Source organism: Suricata suricatta, chromosome 4 (assembly GCF_006229205.1).
Source record: "Suricata suricatta isolate VVHF042 chromosome 4, meerkat_22Aug2017_6uvM2_HiC, whole genome shotgun sequence".
Taxonomy (NCBI): Eukaryota; Metazoa; Chordata; class Mammalia; order Carnivora; family Herpestidae; genus Suricata; species Suricata suricatta.
The window spans coordinates 103,616,624-103,643,624 of record NC_043703.1 but is presented as its reverse complement, the minus strand read 5'-3'; the positions used below and the strand labels follow the sequence as shown (position 1 = coordinate 103,643,624).

The following is a 27,001-nucleotide window of genomic DNA, read 5'->3' as shown; positions in this document are numbered from 1 at the left end:
ATAACATACAAAGACATTTAACAGGGTCCCTTTAAGCTTGCAGCATTATTCATTCAGCCTTTGCCAAATGCTTTCCTTTTTGCATGAGTTTGCCACCTCCCAGCAATGCAGTTTACTGTCTCTTGTGATGGGAAACAGACCTGTTTGTGCTGTCACAATGGCCAATAAAACTGAGCTGGAAACCCTTCATTTTAAACCTAAAATAAATAACTAGATTTCATTTAAACCTCCCTGTGTGAAGCGCAGCAATCTTCCCATCATCTTCACTTTAGCTGCTTTTAATGCCCAACTACTTAGGAATCACGAGAGTGTTGGAGTGTTTAGTGACTCTGATCCTCCCATCAGTAAACTGATCTGGTGATAAAATGGAAAGGGCCTTGTACTATTTGCATTTTTACTCAGTTTAGTCACAGATCACAAAATAAATTAGTAAATTGAGCAACAAGGCTTCCCATTTGTGAAACCCCAACGTTCAATGTAATCGTCTATGCTTAAATTCACAAATTCCTAAAAATGTAATAATTTCCCTGTCAATGAATGGAAATAACAGTGCTACTGTATCCATTTAGAACCCCCTCCGTGTCAAATGACCTGGACTGTGTTTGAATTTGGAGTTAAAAACATACGTGTATAGGATATGCAGGTGAATTTTCCCACCATTTCCCCCTCCTGCAAATATTTAGATTCCGTAACAGAAATAAGGAAGAAATTAAGAGGGAGAATCTAACAACCCAGTCCATTAACCAAAGGTCAAGTACACTCAAATTTAAATGGCCACTAGAAGAATGTCATAGGTAAGGTCTCTCAAGGCAAGCAAGGAGAGAATCTGGCTGAGATCCTTTGGCCAATGTGACAGCCCAAACAGGTTTGCTCCTTACCACCTAAGACAAAAAACTCTATTGCTTAGAGATAGGAAGCTCATGCCAAATGCTATAAAAATTTCAAACTCAAAATATCATTGCTCTCCAATAGATGCTGAAATGACTCACAAGGACACTAACTCACATTTTTAGTTCAGAGTAGAAAACTTGGTCAAGGACTTTGGAGCAAAGACTCTATTATAGAGAGATATGCAAGAGTTTTCCTGTCTACACAGTGCTCTAGGCAAGGTCTTATCTCACAGTGGCCTTCCCTCAGGTAATATTTAGTTTCTCTGTCTTAAGGAGAGAGAAAGAAGATGTCACCACCAAGGAGATTTTAACTGGCATCCTGGGAAACTTAGGTTTGCAAATCCTGAAACCAAAGCCCCAGAACTTCAGTTCTTTTTAAAAGGGAGGACTTTTGAGTGGAATTAAATCCAGACATCGGTGTAAGAAAGCCCAAGCCAAGCCTTTGGGCCACCTAAGCTGAGTTAATTATAATATACAGTAGCAACAAGTACAAAAGCCCTGCGTTTGCCCCCAGGCTATGCAACATCTATCAGCATTACTGCAAAATGAAATGCACAACTTTGAGTCTTTTTAACAATGGTATCAGGTAATCATGAAAGGTAATGGGAAAAGCAAGAGAAGCAAAAGGGAGGGGGAGTGTGGGAGAAATGCCAATGCCCAAACTCTTTTGACTCTGGAATGTCCAAGTTGTTCTTTTTCACCAAGAATCCCTGATCACTAGAAAGAAGCAAGTCAACAATGAACTTCATCAACTGAAATCCAAATATCAGGCAGAAATAGTTTGTTTTTATTGTGCTTGGTTTCTACCAAAGGTTGTGAATTATCAAACATGCCATGGGGAACAAGGTACATGATCTCATAAATATGATACAAAAGCTGCCCTAAGCACAAATGACTCTGAAAAGCTGATGGTTTTATTGGCAACTACTTTGTTTTTTAATAATCACTGGTTTAAAATATAATTTACTGCTGATTTTTTGAAAAAGGGCACTCAGGGTTACAAATAAATAAATAAATCATAGCAGCAATGTAACCCTAGGAATATATTCTTGTCTGGTGAGATATTTTCTTGATGTGTCATAAAAATAAAGATGAAAAACTACCATTTCTTGAGTTTGAAACGCATTGTTTCTGAAAGGTAATAGGACTCCACATTACCTCTACTGAAGGGTGCCAAAAAGAAAAAAAACAAAACAACACAAGATCCCTATCTGATTCATCATACTACATTCCTCCCTGACGCTAATCTCATTTCTTCACTGTGATACTCCTCAATAATAGTGGTCATCTAAGTACTGTTAATCCTTTTAGCAAGCACTAATAATTATGCATTAGTACAAATAACATTAAAGCCTTTTTTCAAATAATTACATATATAATGGATGTGTCTTTTAAAAGTTGTTTACAGCTAATTAACCAATGAATAATTGTTTTCTCCTCCTGAAACAGGGAAAGCTTATCTTGGAGTCACAGTTAAAAATGCTTTTTTCCAATTTTACAGATGTTGTTAGCAATTAAAACTGTTAAAACACTATTAAAAAGAAATTCTTGTATTAAAGGGCTTACTCATTCCAGTTGTTGCAGTTTCTTAGCTACTGCATCCTTTAAGAAATCATTTCCAGTTTGAAAGGGCACTGGTGGCCCAAACACGGAAGACCCCTCTCTAAACAGTTCAGACCTTTAGTACCGCAACACCATGTGCTTGTTGCTATATGACTAGTTTAATTGTGGGCTGTAATAAAGGTCATAATTAATATCCCAACACAGACACTAACAAACAATTTTAAATTGCCAGCATAATCAAATGATGCAAACATCTATGAGCTACAAAAGTTCATTGCCGCAACTGACAATTTCTTAATTGTATTCAGTCATTCATGGAAATTTTATTAACATCGAACTGATGTATCCTGCCCTTACTCTGTCACAACACCAGGGATCTAATTTCATTATTTTCCACAAGATTTGCTTGACTACTGCCATGATTCTAATATTGCTTTAGTCCAGATGTTTATGCTATTTAAATTAGGAAGAAAAGGCTTTTGGGTAAACACAATTAAAGAAGTTTTTTTTCAAATTTAGTTTAACAAACTTCTTTTAATTAATGCATATAGCCGCAATGTTGAGGCTTTTTCACTGGTTTTATGTTCATTTCCTACTGTGTGCAACATACATTGAGTGTACAGCTATAGCTAAATATAACCACCTTTTAATTTTTCACTTATATCTGAGTACTCATTAACATGAAAAATATAAGGACATGACTGCGCTTGCAACTGTAATCAACTTCCTGTATGTATGTGTGTGCACAACTTACATGAATACACAAATACACATCACAAATACACAGAAACACCTATACATAGAAAAAGACTGGACAAATTTCTCTGATACTTGCACCTACAGAATCCCTTTTTTGCAAAATAACCCCATAGAAGTATGTACATTCAACAGCCACCCCTACCCTCCCAATACCCTTTAAAATTGAATGGTATTTTCAATGCATCAAGAAGCATTTAAACAACAACAACAGAAAACCTGTTAACGGACTACTGGTGCAGTTATCTGCATGGGGTAGGGGAAGCTTCTGGACCTCATGTCCATCTCACAGGAGCTGAATTCTAACAAGATCTTTGTTCTCTTAGGGAACCATTTTCATTCTTTGGCTTCTTCATTTAAGTTATAATAACTCAAAAATACTGGCATGTTGTGTAATACTGGAAAGCTAATAAATTTATATCATTTTGGAAAAAGTGTTATGAGTCAAAATCCCAATGTATAGGTAATGGATATTGTTATATATCAACTCTTAGAATAACATTATTTATAAGCATTGAGTAAATTATTAAGTTGATTTCCAAGGAATGTCATTTCCTATTTAATAGTGTATGCAGATGTTAGAGTATGCATCATAAAAGACTCAGCAACTTCAATATTTTTTAAACCAAAAAATTAGCTTTAAATGCAGGCACTCTGAAAAAACTACAGTGTTTTCATGCAAAACAGGACCTCAGAGATATTTTTAAATCGACTGTGAGAATGCCAGTGACAAGAATTTCAAGCTTACCTCATTTTAATATCTTATTTCAATTCTGATATCAGCACAATCAATTATACAACTTCAACTGACTGATGAAACTCCCCCAAGTATACCTGAGCAAAAACAATAACATTTCCTTGAAGATCTAGGCTTGAAATGCCTCAATATTTCACAAGCACAGGGATATTTACAAACAACTGCAACATCTGCTATCACTCTGAAATCATGCCTGCTTTCATTTATCTGAAAGAGGTTAGAATTTTCTCAATCCATAAAATCTTTTCCCCACCAGGAGTTTGGAGGAAGCATAATATCACTTTATTGATGGGTTTCTTTTACTGCTATTATTTCTCTGTGACTGCATTGATTAAAACTGGCTAGTACTTGGACATTTCATATTACCTGAAAAATTCTCCTACTAAGAAACATGTTTTGTCAAACATTTCCCTTCATTTGAATAACTTCATAATGAAATGGATCCTGGCCTCCTCTTTGCCCCACATAGAATTCAGGTGATGATGCAAATTTACACTTGCTTAGTGTTAGGGGTTGTTCTTGGGTTTATTTATTTACTATACTGTTACTCTGATCCAGTCAAGCATCTGGTTATTCTCCTTCTTACAAACTAATTACCAAAAAAAAAAAAAAGGCAAAAGAAAAGAAAAATAAAAAGAAAAGAAACTTGGTTTTCCTGATTTTAAAGGACTTCTATAAAAACCATAAGATGAGGTTTTTGTGTGTTGTTTAGGGTATATGTGTGTATAAGAGAGAGAGAGAGAGAAATCGAGAAAGAGAAATAGTTCATGACAGGTATAATTCATCTGAATTACTGAAAATATTTGCCCCGGGTGGGTTCTATACCTTTAAATGTTAGTCTATTTCCCTCATGAGTTCTCTGTTTTAGAGAGCCACTTTTGGCAAAGTTTCCAAGTATACCGTGTCAATTTTATAAAAACTAAAAATATTGTTGAAAAAATATTATCCCAAGAACATACGTAAAATTATAAATATTCAGCACATCAAGCTTTTGATATACTTTAGTGCACATGAACTGAGTAGCTGTCAAAATTACAACAGGCAACTCAAGTAATTATGCAGATTTATGCAAAACATTAACAAGAAGAATTAAATGCACAAATGAGGTGGCTACACTTGAATTGTTAAGATTATGAATAATTACCATGAATCTTTTTGCTCTTAATATAACTTGTTTTTGATAAACAAAGCCTTAATTATCAGAATACTTTTGAGAATTTTGGTGACCTTCATTAATCTTACAAAACAAGTCTCTTGTGTTCTGCATTGTAAAAGGCACATGCTCAGAATAAGTACACAAAACCTTGGGAAAAGCATATGTTAATGGCTACTAAAAACCGATGAGGGTATCTCTGGTTTCAGGTACACGGCATTCTGCACACGTAGCCAAAATAACACTGAACACTAGAAGGTACTTTCAGCTGGGGAAAAAAAAAAAAGAAGAAGAAAAGGAAAAGAAAAACAAAAAAACCCTGTGACTGACTATGAAGGAAGGCAGGAGAAATAGAAGAAACTCTGAAAAAGTATTTCAATTTTATAAAATATTGGGTTAATTTTGAAACAGAAGGAAAATAGCAACCTATTAATTCTTCCTTTCTAAGATGCAATGAGTTCAATAAATCATTTCTAAAATAACAAAGTACTGAAAACATTCAGTCATAACTCTTTTACATGTAACTTTCAGTCACCAATTTTCCTTAGGCAAATGCCTCTCCCAAAGACGATGGAAATTGTACCAGCCACCTTGATTACTAGACACAATTTTCTGAATGTGTTCCTCACTCAGCTCCACTGGTAATTTTTACCCTGCCCTCCTTCTCTCAGATAAGCAGTGGGACCTCTTCATGTCCCCTCAGTTAATTTCAGAATTAATTTGCAACGCTGTCATCAACACTGTAACAATTCACTGATCAACAGTTGCAATTCTTCATAACACTGTCAAACTCCCAGCTGCCACCGTGGCAAGCTGCATTGCCCCGGCTCCAGACACACTGCTTTGGGACCGGTGGTAGAAAAGGACTTTGGAAGCATTAAGACTTTAAAGCTACCCACAATATCTCTTCCCAGGAGAGCAAGCTGTCAGATCAACAGTGGTTTTGTTATTAAGAGAAAAGAAAAAAACTCTCCAAGAGACTTGAATTTGTTTGGGTAAATGTCAAATAGCTTTGATGCATAAAAATTAACTTAAAGAGGTCACACTTAGACAGGGTACAAGCTTGCACTTTAAGAATGGTTGTATCTTTATATACCATTACATGACAAAATAGACCAGGCCAGGAAGGTCTAAATATCCCAGGGACAGTACAGATTGTGCAATGACTCAGAGGAACAGACAGTAAATACTGCTAAATTATGCCCAGACGAGTTAATAATTCTCAAGCATATTTCTGAAGACCATCCTGGCTAAAACACATTACCAGCACATTGCCAAGTCCCTGCCTGCTGTCCCAGAAACTTTTAAGATTTAAAGAGAGGAACTTATTTTAAATTATTTTTTTTCCCCTAGGATTGTGTCCAAGTCAGCAGAAAAGTAGCCGCCAGGGACAATCTGGTCCCATGTCTGTCCCTCATCTCATCACATGTGTGATTGTGCTACTGGAGTCAGATTGGTGGCTCCACACCACAGAAACACAAAAGGGCTGACCAACAAAAGAAAGGGAAGGAAAACTCTTTTCAAATTGAGAACAAAGAGACTTTAGTTTTACAAAATGGGAGAAATCTATGTAAGAGTTTCGCCTAGATCAATCAAGTTTTAAAAAGATCATGTGTTCATTCACAAAAACAAAAAAGGAAAGGCTGGACTTAACCATCTACAACAAGAAATATTTTTCTTCCTACTTACCTATAATTTATTAACATAACTCACTTTCTCATCAGCTCTCACTACAAGTGACAAGCTGAATTCAGTGGTGTCCTTTCCCCTTCCTGACACTCACTCCCATTACACACACACACACACACACACACACACACACACACACACACACACACCCCCTACCTTCTGATTTTGGTTTGGTCTCCACCAGCCTTAAGAAGGTAAAAATACAGGTAGAACTCAGTGTGGTGGCTACTCCAGCTGATGCTTGAGCAACCTGGGTTTAAACTGCCCAGGTCCACTTATACATGGATTTTTTTTTTTTAAATACAGTACCGTTCTGTAAATGTATTTTTTTCTTCCTTATGATTTTCTTAATGGCAATTTCTTTTCTCTAGCTCACTTTAAGAATACAGCATCCAAGATACATACCATGAGAAATGTTTGTTAACTTCTCAGTAAGACTTCCAGTCAACAGTAGGCTATTAGTATTTAAGTTTTGGGGGAGTCAACAGTTATACATGCATTTTCAACTGTGTGGGTGATTAGTGCCCTGACCCCCTCATTGCTCCAGGGTCACCTGTATTTCCCTAAATGGGAAATGAATGAAACAGATCAATATAGGAAACATATCTAGGCTCCTAGTTGGGAAATCCACACACATGTCCAAATGGCTATTTCCTCTGGATGCTCTAGACCGAAATTTTATCTCAGTTTTCTTTCCCATCTGTGATATAAAAATATACAACTTTCTATCCAGTGCAATTCTGCTTTTCTTGTTGTTTTCGAAATTATAACTTAATATCTAAAGGTAGAAAAATCTCCTGAAGTTTATGGTACATAAATCAAACACCAAGGAAGAAAATGGTTAAATGTACCACCTCAAAATTTCACTATTTTCAAGAGAAAAACAGACATAAAAAGACCTGTTATCAATGAACAATAGCCATTGAGGAAAAAGACTAGGAAGTCGTTAAATATTCTTTTCTTTAATTTAATTTTTTATTTTTTTAATGTTTGTTTATTTTTGAGAGAGAGAGAGGGAGGGAGGGAGGGAGACAGGAGAAGGCCAGAGAGAAAGGGAGACACGGAATCCAAAGCAGCCTTCAGGCTCTGAGCTGTCAGCACAGAGCCTGATGCAGGACTCGAACCCAAGAACTATGAGATCATTGCTGGGAGCTGCACCTGCCTTGCTGGATGACACGGTCACAGTAAGGAAATGGTAGACGTAGCATGGCTCCTGCCACAGGGGCGGAAGCTAGCATCTCCTTCTGGTAACTCATTGCTCGTGTAAAATTAAGCCTGTTGCTATTGATTAGACCTCACAATGTTCCAAATCAGACCGATATACCCCAGAAACCTCATGGGAGGAAGCATATTCCCACCTCTATGAAGAGGAAGTTAAACAAGGCACTGCAGATGTTTGTTGGAAAGGCTCTTCTATTGAGCTTCACAAACTTAAGACATGGAAATAAAGGGGGTTAAAGAACAGAAGATAATGTTTACCCTGGCCCGGAGATAGAAAGCCTAACTTAGGAAATAGAAACAAAGAAGAGCCAGGCACAAGTTACTGCGCATACATATGCTAATAGGGTGCCCATTGTGAGGATAGGTAAGAGTAGTTACAACTTAAACTCATATGCAAAGGCCAACTGGTCTAGGGCGCCTAAGGCACTAACACCTTCAACATCAAAGAACAAGGTTGACAAAAGGTTTACTTACTAACCATCACAAATGTATTCTTCCTCTTGCGAGCCAAATAGAATGCCTCCTAGCCCTATGACTGAATTTTAGCATCATTGTTATAAAATGTGTTTGCTATCTTGCTTCTCACTAAAAACAACCTGCTATCTTCTTAGTTGTAAGATTTACTACCAGTTCAAACAAATGTGTATGTTATCTGCTTTTCACTGAGAACATCCTGTTATCCTATGATGTGTAAGTTACCTCATTGTAATTAGAATAGTTTTAAAGAAATACCTCTGTAAAACCTGTTTCTGCACCCTTTTCAAAGCATCTTTATCACTGAGAATTATTTGTAAAAGTTCCACCTTTTGATGTGATAAGTCTTTAAATAAAAGCCCAAGACCTGGCTAGGGAGGAGTTAGATGGAGATATAAGAAGATACAGGATACAGGAGATGGAATAAGAATGTCGGGCTGGGCCAATTAAGAAACTGCGCTGCTTTGCCTGTTCATACTGTTTGCTATTTGTTTGGTAACTAATTCCTTCATAAGTATATAATAAGTAATTTGAAGACAGGGACATTTTTCTTAGTTTTACCTTAACATAATTCTAGGAACACAGATAATAGTCAAATACTTTCTAATTGAAATAAATTATATTTGAAAGAGTTGGCATTGTGTCAACCTTGAGATATAGGGCATTCAGCACATGGCAAGTTGTACTAACATCTAACAAACATGCAATGGAAATAAAACATTTGCATTCTATCCCAGAGACAAGACAAATATATTTTTGGTAGCAAGAAATCAATTTTGGAAATAAATGTGGCATTTAAATGTCATAAAAATGTAAGAACTTAGAGTTTGGGGACACTAGATGTTTTTAAAATGACCGTGTTCTTTCAGAGTTCAAGAAATCAAACACGGAAGAGCTGAGAATAGTTATATTGGTACCACAGACTCTGGAAAAGGTGATTTTAAAGTGTTACATGAAAAGATAAGCAAGAACTCGGGCCAGTGACTCATAACAGGAAAACCTGCTCAAAACAGTAGGGAGACTTTCAAAAATGAGATTCTGACAATAGAGATGGAAGAGATATCTCAACAGGTCACGTGGCAGCCCAGAGAGCAACCAGACAATGCAGATTGGGTAAAAGCACATGCGGTAGACTAAAGGGGGTAGATTACCAATGCTGAGGAAAATGCCCTCAGCATCATCTAAGTACAAAGCCCAAAGTGAGTGGAGACTTGTGAGAGGCCCTAATGACAACACAGTCTTTTACAGCTATACCTAGAGCAAAAGGATGATGAAGAGTATTAGGTCTACTTAGGGTATAAAATAACTGATGACAGAGAGAAAGTAAAGCCATTCAACTCTTTTTTGCTTTTTTCTGTCAAAGAGAATAAGTTTTTATATAAAAGAATAAACACATTAATGGTGACATGGGTAGACCAGAGTAAGTGGAAAGATGGGTGGCAAGAAAGTTAGTGGCACCCAGAAGTTGTCAATATGGCTCATGAGAGCAGTCTTGCTAGGGACACGGAGAGAACCCACAGTTGACATCCTGGCCGTCTCTTAGGAAAAGTGCTGATGAATCTGTAGAGGGAAAACTTTCTTCAACATGAAAAAGGTTCCACAGCCATGGATCATAGAACTCTTCCCTTAGCTTCATCTAGCATCAGTAATTTGATTCAACATGTAGATGCCATGTTTACTAAATACATGCCTCATAGCTGAGAAAACTAATATATCAGATGATGACACATGGCAATCTGGAAAATATCCCAGCATATTGTAATAATATGTTGAATAAGTTAGATTCAAGTTAATAGGGAATAAAATCTTTCATTGGATTAAAAAGAGAATTCTGACAAAAGATTTAGAAATCTTCGTCATAAAAGATTTGGAAAATGTGGACTAGAAGTAGCAGCTTACCTGTAAAACATTTAAGACTCTTTGTTAGCTGTAAGCTCCGTCCTGTAGCCACTGAAAAACTCCATGGTACGCTTGTGAGAGGATGGAAATAAAAAACGCACAGTCAATAATGTTGACTGTGAGGCTCCCCCCGAAAGGATTTTTTTTAATAGTGTATTTTATTTTATGTGGGTTTTTTTTTTTTGTTTTTTTTGAGAGGCAGAGAGAGACAGCATGAACAGAGGAAGGTCAAAGAGAGAGTGACACAGAATCTGAAGCAGGCTCCAGGCTCTGAGCTAGCTGTCAGCACAGAGGCCTGATACGGGGCTCAAACCCACAAACTGTGAGATCATGCCCAGAGCTGAAGCCGGACGCTTAACTGACTGAACCACCCAGCCCCCCCTCCCCCACGAAAGAATTTAAGGAAACCTTGGAGAACTGCTGGCACAGTGTGAGGAGAAACTATTAATAGTTAGAATTAGACAAAATTGAGGTGGATCACCTCACGCAACAAGTTCTAAGTCCCTGGAACTACTGGAGGAAAGAATGAACAATCACTTTATCAAGAATCTCATGTTTGAGGAAAGGAGTCCACTAAACCCTCCCTTCTAAATGGTGGGCCAGCATTCCAGGTCAGTGTTAGAAATCATTCTTCAACAGATACCTGTTTCTAAAGAGGGTATAATTTTTAAAAATACTCATGTCTTTCAAGTAGGTATAGTCTTAGAACTGCTGGGGAATTTGGAGGCCTGGGCTTCCGTTCCTCACACAGTGTGCAGGTCCCCATGCAGTATTTCTGAGACATTATCTAACCTCAGAGGCTCGGATCCTTTGTTGATAAACATCTGTTTCAGGGAATTCAACTGCTTCTACTCTCTAAATGTTACAAATTCTTTCATTTTCCTGGAAATCTCCCTCTCTTCTACCATTTAAGCTACCCACTAAAACAATCTAGAATAATACTTGTCCCCTTCTGTGTAACAGGACTTCAAATATTTGAAGACAGTGATTTAGATGCCTTTTTAATAAACAGGCTATATATGTTTATGAGATAAATATAATTTTATTGGTAGTTTAAATTGTAATCTTATAACAAGTGGGCCAAAAGCTCTTCCCCCTAAAAAAGCATTTTTAATGAAATAATGACATATTACCATACCAGGAAGTTATTGAATCTTTCTATCTACAAAAGTTTTTTTTTAATAGTTCCTTTGTAATACTATGTAGTGTTTCAAAAGAACTCTATAAATCACCCATGTTCCCCCTTTACATAAACAATTAATTTACTAGTCTGAAGTTGACTTGTTGAAGGTATTTTTTAATCTGTATCAAAATGGAGTTTTCAGCCTGATTTATGGTAGATTAATCAAGGCAGAATACAAAGTGATTCTGTGTTTTGTGAAGTTACATTATATGAAACTGATTCAGGTTACTGAACTGATTATTAATGAAAGAAATATGTATTATGTATCATAACCTGGAGTCAAATTCTGTTTATGTTTGAGCTGACCCATCAGTCACAACTGAACTTCCCCACCCGCTTCCCACCCTAATAATAGCAGAACATACTGATCAACAACAGCCTAGGTGCTCAGAAAATATGCATTCTAGCAGAGTTATGCTAATCAGCATTCACGTTCATGAACACTCAATTCACACACAATTAAGAACTAGAAGAAATAAAAAAGACCTAGAGCTCTGCATCCACTCTCAAATATGCATGAGGAAAGGGTAGGTGATTAGTCCCTGTGGTTGCCTGGGTTTGGAACCCCGTCTCAATTCCTAGCTGCTCCCTAGTAGTCAAACCTCCATCCTCTTGTTTCATTGAACAAATTCCTCATATTCTTCTTGAATGTCAGGATACAGAAACTGAGTTTGGGATACTACTTGAAGGCCTTTATAATAATAATAATATAGAACAAAATCAATCTTTCCAAATAGGAATCTCTACAATTTCCCAAACTTGAGGAGGTGCTTGTGTTACCAGAAGTTCTGAAATCATGTAGAATAATATAATATGAGGAAGGAGATTCATTTTTTCTTTTTCCGTTTGTTTCCTATCAGCATGAAGGGCAGAGAGAAATGACTACAGACTGATGCTTTGTCTAAACTTAGAACACTCTCCACTTGAGAACTAAGTGAATTCATCTCTTCCAATCATTGCTGTAAATAATATCTACTTTCCTGCCCATAAACCACTAACATCCTATTGTTTTCTATAAGGTAGGTCCTTAATCCTTCCATTGTCAACTTTTCCATTTACCATAAAAGCCTCCTCCCCCCTGCTTTTTTTTTTTAATGAGGGAAAATTTACATATGGTTAAATGCACAAATCTTAAAAATACATTTTGATTTGTTTTGATAAATATACACATCTATATAACCACTACCCTAATCAAGATATAGATCATTTCATCACCCAAGAATGTTCTCACATGTTTCTTTTAACCAACATTATTCACTCATAGCTTTGCCTGTTCGTCAACTTCATGTAACAGAATGTATGTTACCAGATCAGGCTCCCTTCAGTCAACACAATGGTTATGAGTTTTATCCATGTTGTTAAATGAATCGGTAGGCTTTTATATCACTGGTTAGTATTTCACTGCATGAATATCCCACAATTACCCAATGTCCTACTCGTGGGCATTTGGATTGCTTCAGCTTGGGGCTATTATGAATAAATCTGCCATAAACTTTCCCATTACATCTTTTATTGTAGATTTAACTTTTCATTTCTCTTCAGTAAATATCTAGGAATGGTGTTTATGGGCCATAAGGCAGGTCTAAATTTAACTTCACAAGAAACCAGTTTGCATGAAGTTTCCATTGTTCTGAATCTTTACCAAGATTTGATTAGGGGAAGCTGCCATCCAATCTCCTTTATTTAGGCCTGGTTTCAACTAAGTCAAGTTTCTTATATTAATTAAGCATTAAAGATGCTTAACAGAAGCATCTTTAATCATCATGCTCATCCAAAAAATGTTTTGACTTCCCCACCAGTTTCCTAAAGTGGATTTAAAGTTTCCACCAGAAATCTATATGAGAATTTTGCCTATATATAATGTTATCGGCCCTTCCCACACACCCTGCTACACATAGCTTTCTAGAATTGTTCTCAATTAGATCAAACTTCTTGCATTATGTCCATTAAATTTTTAATCAGCTTTTATGATCTAAAGAAATGCCAAATAAAATATTCCCAAAGGGGAATAAATTATGATTCATGCCACAGATAGGCTTTTATAAAGGGATCTTCAATATAATCTGTTCAAAGCCTAAATTTTACAGAATAGGAGCCTGAGACAAAGAGTTTAAAAAACTTTCCAAAGGAGACACACCTAATACGGGACAGAGGCAAAATTAGAATCTTCTCCTCAGCCTGTCTGACAACTTTATGACAATTCCACACTGACTTGTTTTGGTTCAAAGGCATTCTATTTTAAGAGGCAAATTTAAGTCCAAATTATCTTTATAAAACTTTTTTCTCTGAAAGCTAGTATCAAATGGTTCATTGTAACTCATGCTATTAACAACATCTTGTATTATTCAATAGATATTAACATATTCAAAGTCTTTTCTGAGATAGTAGTACACCTTTGGTCAATCTGTTACGCAGGAAAGGATAATTTCCTCATATTTTTAAGAAGGAAAAATAAAGTACAAAGAATTAAGTAACGCCGAAGATCAATGAGGCAAAACTCAGGCTTCCTAACTTAGAAGCTTTCACCAAAGCAGATCATTCCTTTTCACACATGATTCACTAAATGTTCACTCTTTTTATGTGTATTGTTGTGTTTAGTTGTTGAAAATTTAAAACTGACCGAACTTTTTGTCATAGCACACTATTCCTGGGGAGCTTTCACATGGCATGGTTATTAGTGTGAAGGAGACATGGCATAAATTGCTTTTTAATCACACTGCTCCGGATGCCCAAGCAAAGCAGGCCGCCCTGAGCATTCCCTCTCCACATCTCTGGGAGGATGACCTCACCTCAGGCTTTTTTTCTGTGGGTTTTTTTTTCTTGTGGTGGTGGTAGCCAAGCAGGCAAAAGGGTGGATTTTTTATACGTTTATGTCAAAATCAATCATTTTTAAAAGTTGAAAAATCAGTTTTAAAAATCTCCTGTAACATAAAGAACACTCGATTTGCTATAGATCAAAGAGTTTAACACATTTCAGATGTATTAGGTCTACAAAATAAAGGAAATAAGAAAAGTTAACATTTTCTAATAGTAAATCCTGAAGAGCCTTTTGGAGTGAGTGGATAGGATTTATATTCAGGTTATACAAAAGTGGGTAGTTTGAAAACCCAATTTTTTGCATTATATCATTTTTTAACACTGTCTTTTCACATGCATTTTCCTCAAACATCAAACATTTTAACACCACTATTTGGGGCAGTTTTTATAAACAATTACGTTTATCTTGGGAACACATGAATGTCTTTTATCTCAGGTATTCAAGCCACTTTGTAAAACTTCTATCAACAGAAGCTAAAAATCTGTCATTTGGTTTAGTTAATATTTGAGTTTGCAGGAGTAAAATCATCAGCCGACAGCAGCTGTGCACTGTGTTAAATCTAGAGCTGGCATTAGTCTATCAGATATGCAAATATTTATATCCTCATTGGTTAAGTAAACTGTTCACTCTGCAGAAATGATAGGTTTGTTTTGGAATACTATAAGTGACTCCCTTTTCTAATAATGGCTTTTATTGTGCTGAAATTCACACTTCTAGTTTGAGTTTGCTTAAAATTTCTAACACAGAAGCTAGCAGCATCTTTTTTTTTACCTCCAGAAAAAGAAATGTGATCATAGTTACCAGGGGATACAAAAAATTAGATAGGACAGATACAGAAAAAAAATATATGCATGGCAATTTTGATCTTTAGTTTTTAAATTTACAAATCGAGGAATTCTTAGAAAAACAATATTCTTTTTAAAAACTTAAAAAGCAAACATATTGGGGTGTGTTAATGAATAAAAACTCAAGTCTTCACTTTTATAAATGTGCTATACTAAATTTAAATAATCCCTTGTTTTTGAAAATTTATGTTTTTAAATTTTATGTAATTATAAATAAGCCCATGAAAATACACAAAGACATACACCTTTTTGTGTACTTTTGAATTTGTTTCTTTTTTCTTTGAGAATGAGAAAGAGATAGAGGTGAATGGGAGCAGAGAGAGAGAGAAAGAGAGAATCCTAAGAATGCTCCACACCCAGCATGGAGCCTGACTTGGGGCTTGATCTCAAGACTCTGGGATCATTACCTGAGCCAAACTAAGAGTCAGACACTTAACTGACTGAACTACCCAGGTTCCCTGAGTTTGTTTCTTTAGGGTGGAGTCTCATAAGTGGAACTGTTAATTCTAAATGTATCAACAGTTTTAAAAACTTTATGCTTATTGACAATTATTAAGCAAACTCTTAAATCTATTTGACCACCAGTTCCTTAAATCATGAAATATAAATAAGGCATACCTGGCAACATTGTTAAGAAGACTAGAAACCAAAGACCTCAAAAATAATTACGTACTACAGAGATTTCCTAATTTTTACTTAAGTGTGGATTTGTTCCTGGGGAAAATAATTATCAATATTCTGGGTGGATTTTATTTCTCTGATTTCTAAATAAGATAATTGTCATCTGTCAATGATGAAAATCATCTAAGATTTGTACACTATGGTCAGGGTACAAATATTTACAACCACCAACAGTGCTGGGCTCTTTCTGCTTATTTCCTCCTGTATCTCCACCTGTAATGGCTCATGTAACTTTGTGAGGCAGTGCTGATATCACAATATATAGGCAAAAAATCAAGACTAAAAGATGAAGTAACTCACCCTAAGTCTCCCAGCTAAAAGGCAGCTTTGCCCCACTTGAAGCTCATGTTTCTCCACATGCTGTGACATTAATCAGCACTGTGTGATAGGAAAGAGATGGTTCAAATAGGCCATAAAAGGCTTCATCTTTAAATGAAAGGCCATCTTCAAAATGATATCTGAATTAAGTCATGCCAAGATGAGGAAAAAAATATCCAAAGGAGAACAAATACCAAGAACTAAAACCTTAGAGTGGAAAATTACATTGATTCACTGAATGTCTGCCTTGTGCCAGCCACTGTCCCACGTGATAAAATGTAGATTAAAAAGTCTTTATTAGCAAGAAGTTCACAAGCAGGTAAGACAGACAAGGAAGCAAAATTGTTGTATCGATGTGATAACTATTATGTTTGAATTATGCCCACGATATCATAAGACTTGAAGGACAGATACCTAACCCACTATAAGAAAAGGCGCTACCCAGGCTGAAGCTTGCAGGATGAGTGACTATAAGGTATGCATAAAAGCATTTTATCCAGAGAAAGTGGTATATACAAAGCTGTGAAGGTGAAATAGACCATGACCCATCCTCCAAGGGGTTCCAGTTCAGAATTTCTGGAGCCCAGATGGGTTTAGAGAGAGCATGAAACGATGCTGGAATGCTGGCAGAGCTAGACCACAGTGGTTCTTTTTTGCTATGACCGAGGCTTGAACTTAATCCTGAAAATGACTTGTTCCTTTATGGATATCACTAAATCCTTCATTAGAATTATTACTGCCAAGAATGGTGACAATAATAGTAACTGTTGCCTAACATTTATGTTTTATATCAATAATCTAATTCTTAAAACAATGCTATGAGGTGAATACCATTATTATTATGTGGCAATCATTGTCTTAGTCTCTAATGATAGAACAGGGAACACAAATGTCACGGATATTAAATAGAGAAGGTTATATTCAGATTTGCATTTTAAATGATCATTTTAGCAGGGATTTGGAGGATGACATTGAAAAGGCTAGCTGGATAGTTGAAACTGGTTATAAAATATCTACCATATCCAGACAAGATATTATGAGGACTGGATTTAAGGCACAAGTGGTAGAACTGAAAAGGAGGGAATAGATTTGAGAGCTACTTAAAAGCAGACCATGGTTACCAGTTAGAAATGGAAGATCAAGTGACAGGAAAAATCAGGGATGTCAACCAGGTTCTAGCTTTAGCTTCTGGGTGGAGGTAATCCTGTTCTCTGAAATAGACAAAACAAGAGGAAGAACAGATTTTATGCAGGATGGTCATCTCTTCAGACTAGAAATGCAGATTTCAGAGTCACAGTTTAAAGGCAGTATATCCAGACATGGATATGTATGAAATCATGAATAGAGGAGAAGAGGGATGATAATGAACTCTAGCAACAGTTGAAGAAGCTACTGGTAAATTATTGGGAGTGCTGGTATGTATATGGCAGAGATATAAAGCTGAGGAGCAACAATGTATATTTGGAGTTGCACACATGTAAATGGAAGTTGAACCTGTATGTGAAAATAAACTTCTTAAAAGAAAGATTATTAATTGAGCAGGGGAGGATGAAGATGAAATCAAGGAAAGTATCTACCTATGCTCTATATGTACAGAAGACCTTCCTAATGGAGATGTGATAGTCTTCCAAAATAGAAGACAAGATAACAAGAACGTTTCAAAGGCAGAGCGTGGCTTTGAGTTGATCCATTTATACTCTCAGCCTCCCTTATTTCCTTCCAGATCACATCACCCAAAAGCAAGAGAGCCAACTCTAGCCAAATGCCACACCTTGACCTTGGAAGAGCATGAAAATAATTGATGGGCATGAAGAATCAAACTCCTGGTCTTCTAACCAAAAATCAATAATCAACTATAAAATCCATTTCTAGGTGCATCTAAATTTCTAGCCTAAATACCCATGTCTTTATATTCCTTTTGTTATGCAAAGCAACTATTTAAAGATTTTAATTGACATTTTCCAGAACAAGTCATTGAATCTTACTTGAAGTCTTCAAATTGAACTGATATGTGGAAAATTAATTCTGTGGAAACTAGAAAAGCTGTTTTACATGTGACATGGAGAAAAGACAATCTCAGCTTCACTTAGGCTGAGGGGGAATAAACTTTTTCTATCATAAGTTTCTCTGTTTTAAGGAGAGATAATGGGTTGGAAATCATTTCCACAATTGCTTCTAATGCTATTACTGCCTGAGGAGTAGTATACCAAGAAACTCCTGGCTTTCTTAATATAACTTTCTTAATATCCTGTTAATATATTTAATATACTGTTCTAAGGTGAAAATGTTTAGGGTTCTTCAATTCATAAAGGAATAAACTTCTAACTTGTTGATGGTGAAACCAAATATGCATTTTTTATATTTATTTATATATATGTTTATGTACACATATACACATATATATAAACAATACTTATGATGCTGTACAAACAATCTTTTTTTCTCTACTTTAGAGCAGAAGTACTGTATGGAGAGAGTAATCAACTGTAATTATTGCTTTTGAAAACTCAAGCTTTAAAACCCACAAAATACTTTAAAAATAAATGCAGGAAGCTTCATAAAATACATTTTCTCAATTCAACAAAGAAAAAAAAAATCAAACCAGTTAGGACACTCAAGTGTTATTTGCAGCAATCATGATAAGTCAATTTTGGCTTAAACCATGATTGTTATAAACACTCACAAAACATATTATTTACCAGATGGCAATCTTACTCAAGCAAACATATAAAACTTATGTTTCATTATTATCAAATAAGGATGAACTTGCCACTGGGATAACCTCCAGTAGTTAAACAAACACATCTCTGCAAAATGAGTGTCATGGTTTCTATCATTGGATAAGTATATAGAGTAAAGGAACCATCTTAATATTTAGCAGCACTAGCTTAAATTCGAGAACCAAAGCTCAGAGCCCAAAGCATACACATGCAAAATGGCATATTCATATCTGTGCTCAGGCTTGTGCTTTCAGTTTCTTAATGAAAAGCTACTGCATTTTAGTATTCAGAGAAGGAACAGTCTGAAACTATGACCTAAGCTAAAACATCTGTATTAAATAATTACTAGTTGATATTATGAAATTTATAAAGCAGTCCTAAGACTTTCTTGTTACTGCCCTTTCTGCCAAATACAATATCAGAATCTATCAGACTCTAACACTGGTGGAATGCACACTCTAAGAGTTGTACTACGGCAACTGGGTGGCTCAGCAAGTTAAGCATCCAATTCTTGACTTCAGCTCAGGTCATGGTCTCACAGTGTGAGTTTGAGCCTCCTTTCAGGCTCTGCACTGACATTACAGAGTCTGCTTAGGATTCTCAGTCTCTCTCTCTCAAAATAAATAAATAAAACCTTAAAAATAAAGAGTTGTACTTCATGAGTTATAATATCACAGACTAATGGCAGGATATAAAGGTCTATTTGTGATAAATTCGATTATTATATCAGTGTGTGTGTGTGTGCACATGCACGCGCATGTACGCACTTTTACACACAGTGCAGTAGTCTAGTTGAAAAGTGACCCTTTTGTAACTGAAAAACCATATAAATATTAAAATAGTATCAAAATTAGTTTTTTATTGTACTAAAACAATTAAAATGAAATGAGGATTGAGAGCTTCCTTCGCTTATTTGTTTCCTGGTCACAGGCAATACTCTCAAACAAGCTGTTACTCAGAAAATCCATTGTAATATGAGGCAGACACTCCTTGAACTTCTACAAGCATGCTGAAAGTTCAGAGGTATTAGGACATAGAGAACCATGGAAATAGAGACCATGGACAGACATATCAGGACTCTGAAACAAAAATGATGGATCTTTCAGCCCCTCATCAGATCTGCAAGGCCAAAACCCAAGCACAATGTAATGACATACTATTGAGCATTTATATCCAAAAGGACAATTGAAGAAGTCCAGATTGCCCCCCACCCCTACCCCCACCTCTGTCTCTGCTACCTCACTGGTTGCAATACCTTGTGCTGAAAAATCCCAAATTAGTGGCTATGGCAGAAGTTGGTCAACTGTCAGCTTTCTGAATGTAAACACAGCTCTTCCACATGACGATAACAGAAGTAAAGAAACGAATTCTAGTTTTTGACAAGTTAAATGACTATATTAAATTAGAAAAGTGTTCTGAAGTCTTTCCTCTTCCCCACACTGATCTCTAAAACTAACAGGTAAGAGCAGGGACTTCTCATTAAATAGCACCAAGGCAAAAGACAATCTCTCTCCAAAGAGGAGTAAGCAGGCACTTCACCTGGCAGAACATTTCACCATTGAAGGACAGAATGCCTTTAGATTCCAACTTCCTTGATGGTTGAGTCTCTTTCTCTATTACTTTCTGAATTGCATCTAAAACACTGAGGACTTTCAAAGAATATTGGTTTGTGACAGACAAATGGATCACTTACACTGTACAACAGTACCAAAAACTTTAATGCACTCAAGCAAGGTCATTTCATCGTTACCAACGAGCCAAAGAAAAGAAAACTAGAGAGAGAGAACCTTTTTGACAGTTGTTCCTTTACGAGTGCTCTACTAACATGGACCAAGATTGAACTATGATTTCAGAAACAACAACAACAAAAGTATGTGATGTGCTCACAACCTCTAATACCCTGATAAGTTTACTTTGGGTATAGTCTTCTTTACAAAGTCTATTATACTCATTTCAAGCTGCTTAGAAAAAAGATAAATGACCCAGGCAGGACATGTGGCCTCACAACCAAAGACCGATTTTTAAGTGGTCATTTTATAAAAGTGAAATGTATAGTGCTGTTGGTCTTTATTCTTTCCCCTCTATTTAACTGCTGGTGCAAATATTTATAAAACTGATAACGCAATTGTAGCACCTAATAAAAACTTCTATTATTCATTGGTATTATAAACATATTTCCTTTACATAATTAGTGTAACTTCATTACAAAACCATTTGGAAAGCCATCTCCCATAATTCCTCCACCCTAATACACTTCCTCTCAGTTCTTTTCTCTTTCTGCAAGTGATGAATATGTCACATGAGAAAATAGTTTTTAGCCCTCACTTACCAGCCTCACAGCAGTCACAAAGCCACTCTCCTTTCAGCAACAGGACGATAGAAAATTCTCTTTGAGATAAACACCAGAAGATCTGTTTTTAAATGAACCATCTTCATATAATTGCCTGATAAGTGCAATCATTTCAATAATTCTGACTTTTCTCAATTGCAAAGACTGATATTTCTTATCCAAAAAATGATTTTATGGCTACAGAGAAAGAGAAATTGAACTTCTTCCCCTACACTCTTGACTCCCTCGTGGACAGAAGGGATACAGTGAACACTGTTTCTCTCTGTTAATGTGGCTTGAAATTCCACAGTATATTCGAATAGGCTCTCTCCAGAAGACCGCTGGGAAATATCATCTATATACATCTGGGCCACCCATTCTCATATACATCCCTCAGTGCCCCTGGTTAATAATGTGATATTTCCCTAGATAATGAAAGGCATAGAACCATGAGTCTTTTAAGCAGAAGGATGGCACGACAATGTAAGGTCTGATCTGCCATGAAGGCAGGATACAGTAGTCTTTCCTCTGATGCAAATTCAACTATTTCAAATTCCTCTCCACCAGTGAAAGAGGAACAGCACATGGGAATAAGAGTACAAAGATCCAGACTCTAACTTCATGGCAGGCCATCTTCTCTTGCCAAACCTCAACTTCCTCATCTGAGAAATAGGGGGAAATACTAATGCTCATTTCATGAAGTTATCATAGGAATCTGAGATATTGTAGCCTTAAGTATTGTATATATTCTTGAGAATATTGTACACTTCAATGATTGAGAATACAATTATGATTTACTAATGTTAGCATACTAGGTTAAAGCTATTGTTTTCTTGGCATGTTCAGAACTAGAAAAATCAGAAAATAATTCCTATTGATCTCATAACAAGCACAGAAATATAAAGCTGAAAAAACAGCCACTTGTAATTAAGCGGCTCTGTTCTCTCTAATTTTTAGAGTACAATACAATATTGTAACCCTTTACTTTATTAACTGCCAAAATCAATCTCAGAACCCATTTTCCCAATACTCTGGAATAATAAAAAGAACAGGATTTTTTTCCTTAGACACACAGATGCAGATTCATCTACATGCATGCATTTCAGAGGCATTATTTAAGCCATAGTGCATATAATGAACAAACTGTAATCATATCTTTGTCCCAACTCAATTACAAAATGAACTCATAACTTAGAGCCCCACAATAAATATCTATTTCCAATTTTAGGCTGATCATTAAATATGGTTCACACTAGGAATCTGTTAAATGAAAGAATGTTAAAATCCACTTGCATCACTTAGAGCATATTGATTCTGATGACTATTAATCCACATAAAACAAGTGGCACATCAACAGAGACAACAGCATTTCAGGAAAATTCCACTCAACTCTCACAAATTGCTGGCTATGTTCCCTTCAGTTCTATACATTCTCTGTCTCTCTGTCTCTGTCTCTCTCTCTCTCTCTCTCTCTCTCTCTGTTAACTTTTTGTCAGTGGTACCCCTTCATTTCCTCCAATCCTACTCCCAGGAAAGAAGGAGAATAGATCATTTTTACACAGATATATTTAGAGATCAGGCTTCAAAAATTAAAAGACTCAGGAGTAATTGCATTTTAAAAGCAATCTTTATCAATTTAGTAAAACTATCCTCTACGTAGAAACTCCTGGGGGAAAAAAAAAAAATATATATATATATACACCTGTTTTGAGATGTTGGGAACTCTGTTATTTTAAACAAGTAAGTCATTTGTTTTTTAGAATTCTTCTTCTTTGTGAAATAAGAAGACTGAACTAAATGGAATTTCTAATATTCAACCACCAGTTAAATCTAAAAAACTGGCAATTTCATATGGTTCAATTCAGTAGATTTGAAGTCATAAACATGAATATTTTGGATAGGCTGGGTGGGTGGCATAAATGTGTCAAGAAGTTGGTTATAAAAAAACTGGCTGTACTGGAGTCTACAGGAACCGGAAGAACACATGCCTCATTTGAAGAGATTTAGACTTGAAAACAAACAAACAAAATCACTATGCCAGTAAAATTAAACAATGCCAAGGTAAAAGCTGGTGAACCAGAAGTTTGTGAGTGCCAAACAACATGATTATGGAGATTCCCTCCAGCACCAGCTTTCTGTGATTCTATGAAGTACATTGGCTAAGGAAGAGGAGTTTTAAAAATACTATTTTTTCTCCTCCACACCACTGAGATATCATTAAGCAGCCATGTTAAAAGGTAATAACTTCAACAAACATTCTGCTACTGCCCCTGTAAAGACAAGCTCTCAAGCAAGAGCTACCATGATTATGAAACTAGAAAGAAAGAAAATGACACATCAACATGAATGAAAAAGGAAACTCAATAAACTGCCAAAATTTCACTGTGACAAATATAGACCTTGTAGAACTCTGCTTTACCTTCTCCATTCCAGAAAATGGCATACTTCTCATAAGTGGTCATAAAAAATAAGTGAGGCAACTCTGAAATGCATTACATATTATCATGTATAAAGACAATACAAGTAAATTTAAAAATAGGAAGAAAACAAACCAAAGGTTTTCTTCTACTATTGTCTCATATATATTGTCCAAGAAGAGTTCCACTTCCCCATTCTAGCATTTGCTAGACAACAGACAGAAAATCCAAGCTACACAAAAATGGAAAAGCCACCATGTGAGTTTGGTTAGGTTAAATGCATACTCATAATGGGTTATAGGTTTTAAAAATCAATTTTACCCACTTGAGTCAATTGTGGAAGTCTTAATATTGACCACATTTACTCAACTGTCTGCCCCATAAATCTTGTGGCTATTTCAGGGCTTATTTATAAATGATATGTATATAACACCCTGTCTTTAAACATTTTTTGCATCTCTCTTCTCTTTAATGGAGAAATGTCACTAGATCAAGATGTATGTATGTGTATGTACATCTTTATGAGAACATCTAGTGGTTACAGGTACAACTATCATAAGCAGTACAAAGAAGTATTTAAAGGTGTATTTCTTACAATTAAAACATAATATATTTCAAAGTTTTACAAAAGTAATGAGAAACATATTTCTTCTTCCAAAGAATCTCTTCAAAGATTGAAGAATCTCAAACTCCTAAGATTTTGCACAGAACTGTACCTGGAATCTATTCCATTTCAAAACCTACATAAATCTGGTAATTTTATTTCTAAGGACTTGGGCACTAGATGTATACAGCACTGATAAAGTGTGGTAAATTTTGAACATGTTTTTGGTGATAAGATAGACAAAGGAGATGCTATTGAGATGCACAGTAAACGATCCCTTGGTTACATTTGTAAGTATACTCGACATCAAATGTCCAAACAAAACATATTTGTTTGGGTCTTCTTGCTGTCAAGCATGGGTGCTTATAAAATATGGATGTCTAGAATCTATATACATTCTGCAGAAATCACTGCAATCTGGTTTAAAACATTCCTGGAAGGCTTATAATAAGATTTATGATAGTGATTAATTACTGCCTTAGTTTCAAGCATCATGCTTTATGAAGAAAAGCATGTAACTCTTCATAGGGAAATAATAATGCTTTACAAAATAGCCATTTTTGTAGGCAAAATAGTGAATTGATCCAATCAGATATATGATTATCAGTATGAAATATCTTTGACATAACTAACTTAAAATCATTACAGAACATTAATTGTTTATACTCAATATAAACCCCTACACCTCCCTTGGACCTTTTTACAACAATGTCAAACAGCCATAAAAATGAGTGAAATTTTGCCATTTGCAATAACGTGGATGGATCTAGAGGTTATAATGCTAAGTGAAATAAGTCAATCAGATAAAGACAAGAACCATATGATCTCACTCACATGTGACATTTAAGAAACAAAACAATGGACAAAGAAAAAAAGAGAATAAAAAACAGATTTTTAAATACAGATAACAAACCAGTGGTTTGTCAGAGGGGAGAGGTGGGAGGACAGTGAAATAGGTGATGGGAAATGACAGAACAGTTATCATGATGAGCACAGAGTAATATACAGAATGGCCGAATCACTCTATCGCACACCTGAAATTACTATAACATCTATGTCCACTATAGTGGAATTTAAAAAATAAATTAACAAACTTTTTTTAAAAACATGGAATAGTTTAACTGAGGGTTGTCAGCTGTCAAAATACATAATATATGAAATGGGAAAAAAAGTTGAAGTTTTCATAGATTTGGAAACTCTCAAGATAGGAAAACCTACTAGCAGATGGGAAGTCCAGTGCTTACAGAGAACAGGCAAGAATGAGATTGTGAGAACTGGACTGTGCTGACTTGTGACAATAGGAGATCTTATGTGCCATCTCAAGGGACAATAGCTACTTTCCTCTGGTAGACTTGTTATTTATAAAGGTTAGTATCCCACTGTCAGTTCTAGTTTTTCAAGAAAAGATGGAAATCTAAATCTTGTGAATTCTCCCAACTTTTAAGTGTTGGCAACCAGTTCAAGATTATAAAACCCAAAAGGGACAGACAAAACCTATCTGGAGACTGTGGCCTGCTTCTGGGTCACAGGTTAACAAGCGGTGTATAAGCTCCTTAGTCCAGGCTTCTGACTAGTGTCTCTTATTACCACATTCCTGCCAGGCTGCTCCTCCAGGGCTCAAACACTTCTAACTATGAAGAATTCAGTACTCCTCAAGCCAGAGTCCACACTTTGGACAGCTCTTCCTTATACTGTGTCAACACATACTTGTCATCGTTGTTTCAAGAGACATCCCGCAGCACCACATAAACTTTCTTCAACATGAAAATTTTTTGAATACTTGAAGACATAACAAACAATATATATTTGGATGAATAAATTTAAACATTTCCACATATAAAAATATATGTATGACTCTCACTATTTTAGGGGTGCTTTTTTAGATATCAGACCAATTTTCCTTCATGTGATTTAATAACAAAAATCAAAAACAGAAATAATATCAGACCAGGTATTGGAAAATATGAGGCATACTGGTAAGGGAGATCTTGCCAGTGGCTCAGAAAAAGAGAGAAGAGGAGAAGGACCTTGTCGGAGTCTGACACAATCAATACTCTACGCCCTCCCAATCGCGGACCATGATGAGCTCATTTCTGTGCTCAGGTCAGCACATCAATGCTTGTGGACAATGGCCCTGTCCATTTCCTCACATATATAATTTGAAATACTACATCCCACTCCCTTATCCTCAATCAATTCCTCTCATATGTACATCCAATTCAACATTCCACTTCTGGTTTCCAATCCTCCGTGGGCCTGACGCCGCCTACCCCACGTCCTTTCCCTCTCACTGATCTCTTCAAACCACTTTCCCTTCCTGCTTTTTCCACAGAAACTTGCTCCTTTCCTTGCTTACCTTTTGAACAGCCTTCCAATAAGTCTCCATCCTGGCAACTCTCCATTTATTATTCTCAGTTGCCCATCCCCCAAATATCGTTCCACACAAAAGACTGCCAGTGATAATTATTGGAGATGCTTTAGAAAATAGTTGTGCAATACTATTCATTTGCCACCTGTATTTAGTTGTTGAGAAATCCACGTTGAAAATGAACAGCATTGTGCTTTCTTTTTCTTTCTATTTTTTTCTCAGACATGTGAAAATGTGATTTTGTGACAGTTTTGTTAGGGGTGAGAATTTTGCCTTCCTTTCTCCTTCATGCAGTGGTCTCCAGTGTCAACATTGC

General features: G+C 36.0%; 1 long non-coding RNA gene across 1 annotated transcript in view; it reads right to left on the bottom strand.

Moving 5' to 3' along the window:
• Positions 1 to 3,966: 3,966 nt before the first annotated feature.
• The window catches only part of LOC115289001, a 70,780-nt gene continuing 47,745 nt past the window's right edge, over positions 3,967 to 27,001 (bottom strand). Inside the window, exon 3 of the long non-coding RNA XR_003907324.1 lies at positions 3,967 to 4,043. This is a non-coding gene — a long non-coding RNA (uncharacterized LOC115289001). The remainder of the gene's footprint in view (positions 4,044 to 27,001) is intronic.